The sequence below is a fragment of the Pavona decussata genome, unplaced genomic scaffold (genome assembly GCF_977016875.1).
Source record: "Pavona decussata unplaced genomic scaffold, jaPavDecu1.1 SCAFFOLD_72, whole genome shotgun sequence".
In the NCBI taxonomy this organism is placed as follows: Eukaryota; Metazoa; Cnidaria; class Anthozoa; order Scleractinia; family Agariciidae; genus Pavona; species Pavona decussata.
In genome coordinates this window covers 1,792,572-1,805,944 of record NW_028145491.1, presented here as the reverse complement: position 1 = coordinate 1,805,944, position 13,373 = coordinate 1,792,572, and the positions used below count along the sequence as shown (strand labels likewise).

At 42.5% G+C, this 13,373-nt stretch overlaps 1 long non-coding RNA gene and 1 pseudogene across 1 annotated transcript in view; one reads left to right on the top strand and one right to left on the bottom strand.

Annotated features, from left to right (window-relative positions):
* LOC146476901 (uncharacterized) overlaps window positions 1-13,373 on the top strand; it is a 39,079-nt gene that overhangs the window by 20,979 nt on the left and 4,727 nt on the right. The window lies entirely within an intron of this gene.
* LOC146476902 (uncharacterized) lies at window positions 2,986-3,881 on the bottom strand (annotated as a pseudogene).

Below are 13,373 nucleotides of genomic sequence, written 5' to 3'. Positions count from 1 at the left end.
ATTCTCGTGTTTCCTGTAGACTTGCTTGGGACTTAGATCTCTGTGAGAATCTGCATTAGGGTGATAAACCCTGAAATCGAAGAATGCAGTCCTCTGTCTCTCCCAGAAGCCAATAATAGCGCATCAGGAGCTCTGTTGTGCCTCTGTTCAAAGTCTATCCAGTGATTTCCTGAAGGACAAGCTCTATTTCCACATCATTACACACCATGCTCAACATCTCTGCTTCCAAGTCACAAAGCTTATTATTATTATTATTATTATTATTATACCATCATCATCGTCATCACTGTGGAGAATTGAACTCTTTCACAGTCTTCAGGATACTGTACCCTTTTCACTAAATTACGTGTAATGAAAAATTTATTTTCTGTACCAGTACACACACAATCGAACCCCTATTAAGCGGCCACCCTTGAGGAAATGCCAAGTCGATAGGGTTTCATAAGAAATTAGCAAAAGGCATGGTAGAAACGTCAATTACTTTGAATATTAACACACTTGGAGGCTTTGGACAACAGTTGCACATCATACAACCTCTTATTTACAGATTCAAATTTGCATTCATAATTCTTGCAAAAATTATTATTATTATTATTATTATTATTATTATTATTATTATTATTATTATTATTATTATTATTATTATTATTATAGAAATAAACCTCCTTCAAACAAAACAATCTCAAATGGCCAAAACCATTCTGGAATGCGAGTTGTAGCAATGAAGTGACATACACTGACTGACACACATTACTTCTCACTTCTAGCTACTACCTTTTGTAATTTTGAAATTCACTCAAACATCACACTGACTACTCAGTAAACTTAATGTGACAACTGTAAAGCCACCTTATTCCAGAAGTTAAAGCCCTGCTCTTGAAAAACAGTGTGATTTCTCCGAGAACAGTTGAACACATAGGTTACAACAGGGGCAAGATCATAGGCAAATTCTTCATAAATCCAGTATGGGATTCCATCTAGACCAGAGACAGTTCTTTTTAATTTCAGTAAACTGTGAGTAACATAGGAAACGCTTATAACACTAACCCTGGTTGATGCAGGAATTGCGACTGGATGACGAGTATTCTCAGATCAGGGTGACCAAAGTTTTAAAAAAACCACTAAAAATTGAAGTTGAAGATCTCACACTCTGTATAATGTATTTTTTTTTTCCTCTTTAACCCTAAGATCTTTTCCCCAGTAAAAAACTGCCTTGCCTGAGCTTCGTTTACTGGGCAATAAACAAAATTCAAAGTTTGGACTTATATTGCTATGGACAAAGGCCCATAGCCGCTTTTATTAAAATCTCAAATTTCATAAAATTAATAATTTACATTCTGACCCAGTAAAGGTGAAGGCACTGAAAACTCGACAAGCATATAAGAAACATATGCTGCCCCACCCCAGGCAAGTGCAGCACGAAATAACAAAAGAGGGGAGAAGCACTAAAAACATAAAGTAATAAGCAATAAGTGGAAAACAAAATCAGTGAGACAGTCGCCCCTGCAAACTGTACCCGCAAACTTTGTGCAACTAGAGTTAATAAAAGCTAAATGACAAGGTGAAAACAGCCGCCCGTGCAAACTGTATCCCAAAAGCAATGTCAACAAATACCAGAGTAGTATCTATAGAAGAATTGCTTAAGGGGGCCCAACAGTGCAGCTGCCCATGCTAACTGTACCCCTGAGCCACCCTGACCATCTTAATTAAAAAACAGCTAGCCACCAACACCAGCACATTTCAGGAACCAAAACCGGTGAGACAGTTGCCCCTGCAAACTGTACCCACAAACTGTTTTGTGTAATGAGAGAGGCGAAATGACAAGGTGGAAAACAGCCGCCCAAGGAAACTGTATCCTGTAAAAATAATGTCAACAAATACCAGGAGTATCTAAAGGAGACCGGCCAAAAGGGGGACCAACGACACAGCCGCCCATGCTAACTGCACCCCTGAACCCCCTTGACCATCTTATTGAAAACAACTGCCCACCAACACCAGTGCATTACAACTAGAAGACCGGACCAACTGGGCCTGACAATACAGCCACCCGTGCCAACTGTACCATCAGGCCCACCTGACCAGCACATTAGGTTACCAAGAAAGGCTAGGCAATCTGATGTACTTCTGGAAAGCATTTGATTTCCAACGCCCCAATAAATGAATCTAGGCATCAGAAAACCCCTGATCTGCAGCATGCGAGGCAGCACCAATACGAAAACTATGCCCTTTATAGCGAGAAGGAGCAAGCCCACATAAACTGATTGCCATTGACAGTTGCGCAGAAAAAAACGATTAAGAAACAGGTAAGCCATCCACTGTGATGAAAAGGGGGCCTGGATGATTACCACGCTTAGCCAAGTATTGCGATAACAAGTCCACCGGACGAGAACTAGCCTGATGAGAAATAACAATGGAAAAAGGGTGACGATTGTAAAGCTAAAAATTCCAAAAAGTCAACTTATAAGCAACTAGATCGCCCACGGGATTTAACAGTTTCCTTAGGTGGCTGGGATGAAGTGGAAGATTAGCCCCCTGCCCTGAGCTTAACGTAATTTCACCTACTCATAAAAAGGCAAAAAATGCCAGGGAACACATCGCCCGGAACTGGGTCACCTGATAAGGAGTGCCTTGTAGCTGATCAGCTACGAATATCAACTTGTCCAAAATAGGTGGTGTGATGGGTAAATGGCTGTCTAAGCGGAAACCAACTTTACTATAACCTTTCAGCATTTGAGAAACAAAAATTTTTACCAGGGTTCGAAAAACCCATGAGCTTATGAGAGTAGCCCAATGCCGAAACATAAGTGGTAACAGTGGATGGAGCATAGTAAGAATCAAACAAATAAGTGATAAAAAGAGCGAGCACCGGTGGCGAAATAGGCAATGGATCACAAGGAGACTGATGAAACTGATGGAAAAGTTGCCACGCACGTTTGTATGTAGGGATAGAAGAAGGCTGGAGACTGGAACGCAAAAAAAACGATGCTACATTTGCCAATTGAGCGGCTGCAGATGCAGAGTGATTTCTGTGTGGGATGGATGCATGTAAGCTGGTGCCAGTTGGTGGAAGGTCTGCAATTGTAACCGAGACAAAGAATCAGCTAATTTGTTTCTCACACCTGGAATATGCTTTGCTTTGAAAACAATATTATGGGATAAACATGCTAGCACCAGCGTACGCAGAAAGAACATCAACTCCTTATCCCGACAAGATTGCTTATTAATAACGTGCACTAATGCCTCATTGTTGGTTAAAAAACAAAATTCGGCGATTACGCATCTCGCTTCCCCACAAATGGATACTCAAAACAATGGGATAAAATTCCAAAATTGCGATATTTCGATGCCTCCAACTGATCGGCCACTCTCGATAGCACCAATGGGTGCTAAAAATTGTCCCAAAACCAACAGTACCAGAGGCATCAGTAAATAATTTGAGTTGGTTAGAATTGTACCAAACCTCAGAAAGAAAAATAGTGCGCCCATTGAACCCAGCCAAAAATTGCTGCCAAACCCGCAGGTCCTCCTTAACAGCCTGGGAGAGGCGAATAGGGAAATAAGGGCTTCTAATTCCCAAGGTGAGGTCAATTAAGGGACGAAGAAGTGCCCGTCCAGGGACCACCACTGCACAAGCAAAATTCAGTAAACCAGTCAAGGATTGTATTTTCTTAAGAGTAACTTTTCGAGGCTGAAGAAAAATGGAAATCAATTCCTGGCATTTATCAATCTTCTCCTGGGGCAAGCGAGCTTCCATCAAAATGGAATCTAACTCAATACCTGCAAAAGCAATGGTGGTCGATGGACCAACAGTCTTCTCGGGGGCCATTGGAATACCCAGGTAACTACAAAGCATCAAAAATAACTCCAATTGTTTCCGACAGGTTTCCTCAGTGTTAGAAAGAAGCAAAAAATCATCCAACAAATGTAAAATAAATGGGATGTCCAGTTTTGTTTGAGTGATCCATTCAACAGCTGATGAAAGCATTTCAAAAGTTTTGCAAGAGCTTGAACAGCCCATAGGCATACAGCGGTCATAATAATACATACCCCGCCAACATATGCCCAATAGATGATAATCCTGGGGCTGAATGGTAACTATCCAAAAAGGATTCTTGATGTCGGTTTTTGCAAGAAAACACCCCGGACCTACAGACTGGATTAAATGGATAGCATCCTCTACAGTGACATAAGAAACGCTGGTAAACTCAACAGGAATGTTATCATTCAACGAACAAACCTTGGGGTACGAGAGGTACTGAATCAAACAAAACTCACCCTCCACTTTTTTAAGAACCAAAGCGAGTGGAGAGACCCGAAAAACCAAAAAAGGTGGAGAGGAGAAAGGCCCTGTAAGCCTATGGGCCTCAAGCTCTTTCGTAATCTTAGCATCTACCACAGCAGCATTCCCAATGGCTGAGAGTAAATTGGAGGCATGAAAAGAAGAAGGCGAGCCCTCATAATGTAAGGGGAACCCTGTGTAAAACCCTTAACTAAAACTTCAACAATTGATGGGTCGTACCCAGACAGAAAGAAAAACAAACGATCACTATTGACAGGTGTTGGTAGGTGCTGTGGATTTTGATTGAGGCAGGGCCCGGCTGCCAGCGGGCTTACTGGGGCCACGAAACTGGGAGTTGGGACCTGTATTCTTCCCAAAGGCACGAAAATTACAATTAAGGGCCCTGTTTGAACCCTCGCACTTGGGACACAAATGTTTGAAAGCACACCACGAGCAATCACCGCCCCAGTGAAATTTGAAACAGTATCCTTTGGGGATACTAGTGGAAGAACCTGATCTCACAGAACCCACCTGAGGCAGTGAAGTCTTAGGGACACCTTGCGACCTGAGCCACAACTCCATGTGAATATTGCCTCAGGGGACAGAGGTAGCTGGGGACTGCCACAAAAAACGGAAATTCTCGTCGTAAAAGCGCCAGTTGTGCCCCCAGGCAGCCAGGTTCTGAACAGTTGCCCTATATTTCATGAGACCTTGGGCCTCGTGGTGGTATCGCCCAACATAAATACCAACAAAAACATTGAAAGCCTGCATCCAGGCATCAATAGTAGTGATACGCTTGGGTTTTGTCAAAGGCTCAAGCGCCTCCCCAGAATTCTGGATGGTGAGTTGAAAACCACCATCCACTGTTGGATTGACCAACAAGGACCCAAAATCAATATATTCCTCCTGCCAAATTTTGGTCTTAATCTTGGCAGGAACACGAGAATCAACAGGGAAATTATCAGAGGTAAACAATTCAGTGGGCTTGGCCGTCCCAGGTAAAGAGCTGGTCTCACCTGCCAAGGACAAGTGAAGGTGCTGAACGGCCACTTGAACTTGCTCACTGGCCTCTGTGACCGCAGCTGGTGCTTGATCCCGGGCCTGGTTTTGCTCGAGGGGAACTTCAACGAGTTGTTGGGAAAGGGGATACCCTGCCTGCGCCTGGTCCTTGCTGGGTTGAGGTGCTGCCATGAAAGGGCGCAGCTGCCTTGTCACCTGGGAAGTCACTTGGGCAACAATCTGACTCAAGAGCTCCAGGGGCAACTGCAAGGTTGCTGCTGAAGAAGTAGGCATGCCTGTCGGTGGCAGCGAAGTAGCAGCACTGGTGCCGGCAGGTGCAACATCCACACTGGATGCTATGGGAGCAGTAGTAGTAGCGGCGGTGCTCACTGGAGGCGCCCCACCAGGTGCACTTTGGCCAGAGCTGGCCTGCATGGGGGTGACACCACCAGGGCCTCCAACGCTTGGGATGAGGGGCGCTTCTGGCGTTGTGAACGTTGAGGAGGCATCTAGGAAGACAAAACAAAGCCAGAACCGTGCACAAGGCAGGAACATGCGAAATAAAACTTTGCAAAGAAATAAATAACCAAGGAACAAGGCCTTGGACCAAATAAACAAGCCAACCAGGCTAAACAAAGTCATTTAAAGCCATTTAAAGGTAAGAACAAGCATGGCTGACACATGGGTGCCGCAGCCGCAAGTTCCTTAAACGCCTAATCAAAAAAGAATGTGGAGGAACAAAGCCTCGCAACATCTAACATAAAACCAGGAACAGAGCCTGGGACAACCAAACCAAAACCAAGGAACAAAAGGCTCGGACAGGAACGAGCATGGCTGGCATAATGCCGCCGCAACCGCAAGTTCCTTAAACGCCTAATCAAATAAGAATATGTAGGAACAAAGCCTTGCAACATCTAACAGAAAACCAGGAACAGAGCCTAAGACAACTAAACAAAACAGAGGAACAAAAGCCTCGGGATAAATGGTACAGAAATTGCGTATGAAAGGCAGGAACGAGCGTGGCTGGCATAATGCCGTCGCAACCGCAAGTTCCTTAAACGCCTAATTGCTACCACAATAGCAAGTTTCAGAAACGTCTAATAAATAAATAAATCAATAAATAAAAATAAATAAATTAAAAATTGTTGTGGAAAAAAGCCACAACAATAAAGAAAGTAAGGAATAAAACCTCGAGCTTTACTGGAACAAGGCCCCAGAACAAAAAATTGGGTCGACAACAGACTTCAAGCAAGGAACGAAAACAAAACAATGCAACAAAATTGTATATCGGGAAAAAATCTCGATCAAATATGGCCAACCAGGGAAACAAGTCCTCAAATTAACATGCATGAATAGAAAAACACTAATAGTGGATAAAAAATGGACCGTGTGAGACAGCCGCCCATGCAAACTAGCCCCAAGAAAGTAAAATGAATAAATAAGCAAACATAAAAATGGAGAGTATACAGTTACAGCGAAGGTGTGAAATACAACAGGGAACAAGTATGCAACATGGCGCCACGATAACTCCGGTACAACCAGTATTGACCCAATTTTATTCACATGGACACCATCTGGTAAATACGGACTCACCGAGGGATTACTAAAACCCCTGTGCTGCCAACAAAAAACATTAAAAAACGGGTCCAAAACCACCCGAAGATATTGATTCAGGACCGGGACCGCTGCGTTAAAGGCAGGTTGGCCAAATTGAGGTATCACCTCACACACCGATCGCTCGGACCAAATAAGTGTCCAATAACAAATTCACCAGCTCCTCGATGCGTGATCATTTGTGCCGATATCCAAAATGACTACATCGGGGGCGAGCGAAGACACAACATCCAGATCACTACGCAAACCAAGGACCGTACGACCACCTTTGCCATGTAAATGAACAATGGCGTCGTCTGAGATGCCGAAAGAAATATCCACCCGAGGATCAAACTTAGCCTCAAGAGCTTCTTTGTTCGCTGGACGAACGAATGACCCAAGACAAGAACCGTATGACGATAAGAAGCCATGGGAAAAAAACCCCAACTAAGAAAGCAACGACCACGAGGGAGCAAGCGCTTGTGAGACAAAGAAATCATGCGATGCAAACAAAGATGACACAAAAAGTATACGAGCCAAGAAAAAAGTGGGGGGGGGGGGGACAAGTTACCCGCAGCTAAACCAATGATTGAGACGAAAACCCTCAAAAGACAAGAGATAGGGAAAAAATTGTAGGCTTACCTTGCAACAAAAAACACGTCTTGATCGATCTAAAACGAGAGAAGAATGACGAGTACATGGAGCGAATGATCACCTGACCAATGAAATACAAGAGGGGGTTCCCTCAATTACAATAGATTCCTCCCCAAGACTTTTCCTATTTACATTTACTTATTACACAGAGACAAAGGGGCATAAAAATCCTATTTGCGTGCAAATATTTTATTTTAAATTCAACCTTTATTGTAACTGGAAACAATACTTAGGGGACAAACACTAACCTTATTTTAGAAAAAACCTCCAATATTTACTGAATGGTTATGAAATAAGGTTACGGACGGGACGTGATGAAATTGTATTCTGAAAGCTGTTTCTTTCTGTAAATGGTAATAAACAGCATTTGGCAGAAGAGCACTTAACAAATTAAAATACTAGTAACAACTTTTAACTGGATGTAGTAAACAAGAATGATAAAATTTGAGGTAGGCTTTACACCATTGGAGGTAGCCTTAATTCTACTGACAAGATGGGTACTTACTTTAAATATATGCAAAATAAATTGGTTGCATAAACAAATCTGATGTTTACAATCAGCTAACATAGGCAATGGTTACGGACAGGACATTTTTTAGAGTATTACCTTATTCATACAACAATGTGCTACAATTCATACAAAAATAAGAACATGAACTGTTTTGTTTTTGAATGCTAACAATGAGTTCCACTCCAAATGGTCAGGGGAAAAAAAATCATGATTAAAGCAGTCCTAAGTTCAGTTATCACTCAGCCAGTTTCAAGTTCCAAGTTCCAAGTTTAGACATTCAACACTTTTTGAAAAATACTGTCAACCTTTGTAAAAACGGCTTAGCAAAATGAAAAGTGGCGGTTATTAACTGGGCGCTTCCTAAAGTGCGCAAAGGATTTCTTTCTTCGGTAACCATGCCCTGTCTTCTTCTTGCAGCCACTTAAATGTGTGCTGTGCTCTAGATCTTCCTGCATACTCCATAAAGTTCACCTCAGCTTCATTTTCATTAGTGGCTTCTTACTACATCAGGGTACCACTTGTCATCATAAAAAACAGCCACCCATGTTCCAGTAGCTACATGTAGTGGCTGCTGCTGTGTTGCTGTAGCAGTTAAAGTGCTAGCTTCATGGTTCCCTAGGTCACTGTTACTTGCACTTGTTCTGTCAACAGTTACCGGTTCTTTTGCTTGACTCGTGGCTAGGGTCTTCGTTTCCCATGGACCCACATAACTGATGTTTCTACACTGCATCAATTTCCGGCACCCTTCACAGAGACACGAAAGCTTTCTGATTCGTAACTTGCCTGCACCATCTACATGGAGCATCCTATTCCCTTTGACAGTTTTTGCCTGGTTTGCATCTCGTCCATGTTGGATGTCATTTTTGGATACAAAAATGTATTCCCGCTTTGAAACTTCTACTCTTCTATCATAATTGGTCTTCTGCTTGTTCTGGACAGTGAGGTTTTGGTCACAATAATTGTAGAATTCCTCTGCATCTCTGATTAACACTTTTCTTCGCAGTACATCAAGGCCTGCACTTTGCTTTGCTATGGCCCCAAGAGCGTCACAAACTGACTTCCCATGGATGGTCTCATAAAAATTCTGTTCAGTAGGAATGCCTGCATTACTTATGTCATAGAACGGAATCTTTCCCTTGTACTGACACACTGAGCCATCTGAAAACTGTTTACTTTCCATTTCCCATCAACATCTGTGTAAGCCCAGTGGACCCGGTGTATTCCAGACAAGGACGAATGGGGATGGGATTGGCCTGACTTTTAACACTTTCTGGACAGGAATAAAGATTACGTCTGATGAAACCAAGGGACCGGTTAGCCTTCTCTACAATATTCTCTATACTAGTATACTGGAACGGGAGTGAATGCTGCCTTGGGGAGGCAGGTGAGTGCTGTTATGATGAGAATAAGGAGGGGAGGTTGAAAGAGTTGAAAATGACCCAGGGTGCCTATGTGAAATGGGAAAACGCAGTGATGACAAAAAACGTGTATAACAACGGAAATGTCTATTTAATGACATGTTGAAAGTGCAAAGGAAACAGAACTTACAATTGTATTTGTTTGAAGCTGTTAAATATACAATAAATTGTAGTGTGATTTTACTTAACGGTGGAACAGACTTCTGACTAATACTTATTGTTACTAAGTAGTGAGCGTTCCTAAGACGCCCTCTATTAGAGTGATTACATAAAACCTGTAAAACAGCTACGAGGCTCAAAATATCGGACATTTGAAATGTTGTTTCCTGTTGCACTTGTTTATTTGGTAAGATATAAATGAATCTAACTTTTGTGTTACGGGGCGTATAAACATACACCAAGTGATCAAGTTTGGAACGAGTCGTATAAACATGCACCAAGTGATCAAGTTTAGAACAAAGTGTGAAAATTCACACCAAAGGAAGCAATGGAAAACTTAAATTTAGGTTGCAGTGAATACAATGATTTGCGTAAATAAAAATCTATTAGAAAATAAAATGTTGTTTACATGTCAAGCATGTCATTGAAAACGACTAACATCCAGTAAATCATTTCAAATGTGTATGTTATTCACATATTCATGACTTAAGCTGAGCTAAAATGCAGTTTTGCCCTGCTGAAAAAAAATCGTGATAATCAGAAGATTGCACGATTGGAATGAAATACTGTAGGCAGGTAGTGTTCAAATTATAGTGTAAGTACATAGCTTGAGTACCTTTGTTTTGTATTTAAAAATGAACAAAGTTGGAAATAATCAATGCAGATAAGCTTACGTAATCAACAACACAACATTCAAGAATTTACCTTCACTTTTACCTTGAGGATATACATGACGCTGAAATTGCAAATATATTACGTTCTGAAATTAAAAGAGATGCAGTTTAGAAAATATAAACAAAGTAGAAAAATTCCGCAAAATCAAGGGCATTCAAAACGACAAAAAATACTCACCTTGATTTCTCTCCCTTGCTCTGTCTGAAACTGGAAAAAGCAAAGCAGCGCATTGCATTGTGGTGCCCACAAAATTAACCACAATGCTTTGTTCCTTTGATCTTTGCGTGACCACAATCCTTTGCATTTTGCAAGAAAGCCCCATAAGTATATTTCTGTGCCGATTAGAGTTGCTGCCTTTCTCGGTGGCTTCAGGCACCCTCGCTGCGGCAGCAATGAAAGCTCCTATTCAAATTGGAAGACAATTCAACTCCCAAGTACGGATGGTGGGATACAGATTCCAAAGGAACCCCATACTGTACTGATGGTTGATTGGATTTTTTGATCGATAAACATTCAGGATCTTGCATTTGTCACGATTAAGGGACATTTGCCAGAGATTGGTCCAGGCAACTGAGCTATCAAGGTCTTGCTGTATGGTATTGGCGTCATCCTTGCTGCTCACCGTTGCATATAAGAGGGTATCATTGGCAGAGACAGATGCGGGACTCTATATTTACACCTATATTGTTAATGTAGATAAGGAACATTAAGGGGCCAAGTACAGTGCCCTGTGGAACGCCAGACATGACTGGTACAGGTGCTGATTTAACTCCTTCCGCCAAAACAGATTGTTCCCTGTAGCAAAGCCAAGCTTGAATCCACTTGTTGATTGAACCTTGTACGCTGTAATGGCGTAGCTTGAGAAGAAGGCTTTGGTGTACAAAGGTATCAAAAGCTTTAGCAAAGTCCAGCAGGATAATATCGCTTTGCTTGCCATGATCGAGGTTTCTAGCAAGATCATCGAGGGTGGTGAGTAGTTGGGTTTCACATTAATGAAATTTACGAAAACCATGTTGGATGTCGGATGGAATCTTAAACTCCTCAAGGTGGGACATGATGTGACTAAATATGAAGTGTTCCATGATCTTACAAGAAACAGAGGTGAGGGAGATGGGTCTGTAGTTCGAAGCCAGTGACCTGTCTCCTTTTTTGAAGATGGCATGTACGTTTGCATTTTTCCAGTCAAGGAGGACGTCCCCAATCTGCAATGAAAGTGAGAAAAACCGTTGCAGGAATGGGGCGATTTCTTGAGCTGCATTTTTCAATACCCAGCAGGGGATCTGATCTGGGCCAGCGGCTTTTTTGATGTCGAGATTACCTAACAGCTTAGCAAGTCCGGCGGTGTCAAAGTGTAATTGAGAAATGTTGGGGAAGGCTTGTGGGAGGGATGGAAGATTCTCGAGATCTTTTTGAGTGTGTTCCATGACGTCTAAAATTGATCTAGCTGCTTCTGAGGCCCTGTTGGGGGGGGGGGGGGGGGGTATGCATGTCCCCATCTGAATTTCAAACCTGATCATGTCGCAATTTCGGAAGGTACTTATGTTGTTGTCGGAATTTCGTCCACTGCCGCACCGAAGATTTGAAACATTGGAATGTCCCTGTCAGAATTTGGCTTAATAATATTATCTTACGGGGACCATACAGGGCTAATAAAGTCAATAAAGTGACATCTATGTGATTCTTTTTAAAAGAATATATCAAAATCAGGAACAAGATTCATCGATGTGTACTTATTTGCACTGCTCATAGTTATAAGTCCAAGCGATTTGGCCGAATTACTGTTTTGCCATGTAATGTCCGTACTGGTCTGGTTTCAGTAGACACTTGTGTAGCGTTTTCCTCCTCAGACTCTTGATTGCTGGTCTCCTCACAGCTTTCACCTTCAGGCAAAAGGTCCACAACATCATGGAGATCGCTTAACAATGTCCCATAGAACTCCACGGTGAGATTTATGAAACTCTCTCGTTTCTGTAAATCTCTTTCATAGACGATACGAATGACTGCATCACGATGAACGTTGACCTTTCCGTGGTGGGTGAAGTACAAACAGTCTTCAAAGGTGGGGACGTATAATTCAAGGTCAAAATAGGAGTTCGGGTCATCATCTGGCTATCCTTACCGTCTGGTTGACCATGGCAGAGAAATTCAAAGGTTGTGGAGGAGGGTCAGGAGTGGTATAGGCAAATATGGGAAGGGTGCCAACGTTATCTTTCGTACTTTGGTTTCGCACCGTCAGTTGGCGCACAGGCTTTCCAAAGTTGTCCCTTCAATTTCTCATCAATGTTGATCTTCTTTTGGCATTTGTACCGAAGGCGGAGAAGGAATTGACGGCAGAGCCCGAAACGCAAGTTTCATTGTTTCTGGCGCTTCATAGTAAGTTGAAGGCAATGTGTAATACAAGAAGCTAGTGTCTGTCAGCTGCTTCAAGGAGTCGCGGATGGTGGGGGCAAACAAGTGCGCAAATTCCAACACAGTTGGCATGTCATTTCTTGAACACATTTTGCTGAAAAAGTTCTCAACGACAAGGGTCAGGATCACTGCCAACTTGAGAACGCTGTGAAACTCTGGACTTGTGTGGTCCAGAAATCCTCCCAGCACTGTCAGTGACTCTGTCAAAATTTCTAAGCTGCGGCGACTCTTTGAGAAAATTGTTCCCTGCGGACCCTGCGTGGTAACTTTTTTCCCCATTTTTGTTTGCACTTCATCAACCCATTGTTCAAACATGGAACTCATTTCATGAAGTGATGAAACAGCTTCCTCGATGGCATGGATTTCTCCTGGTACTCCTTTTAGATGAACTCCAAACATCTTGCAGAGCAGATCAAGAATCTCTAGAAATTTGCATAGAGAACTTGTAGGTGTGACCAGTTTAACAGCTCCTGCAGCCGTGTCAGCAACAAAGACAGTTTTTCCCTCAACACATAAGGCTGTTGGCTGCGCAAACGAAGCAGCAAGGTAGGAATCGTCTTTCGAGACCTCCGCACCGGATCCAGCAAGCACCTTTATCTCTGTATGTGTGCCATCTTGTCATAGAACTCGAAGCATGCGAGAATCTCGGTCAGTGAATATAACGTTTCCGTCATTG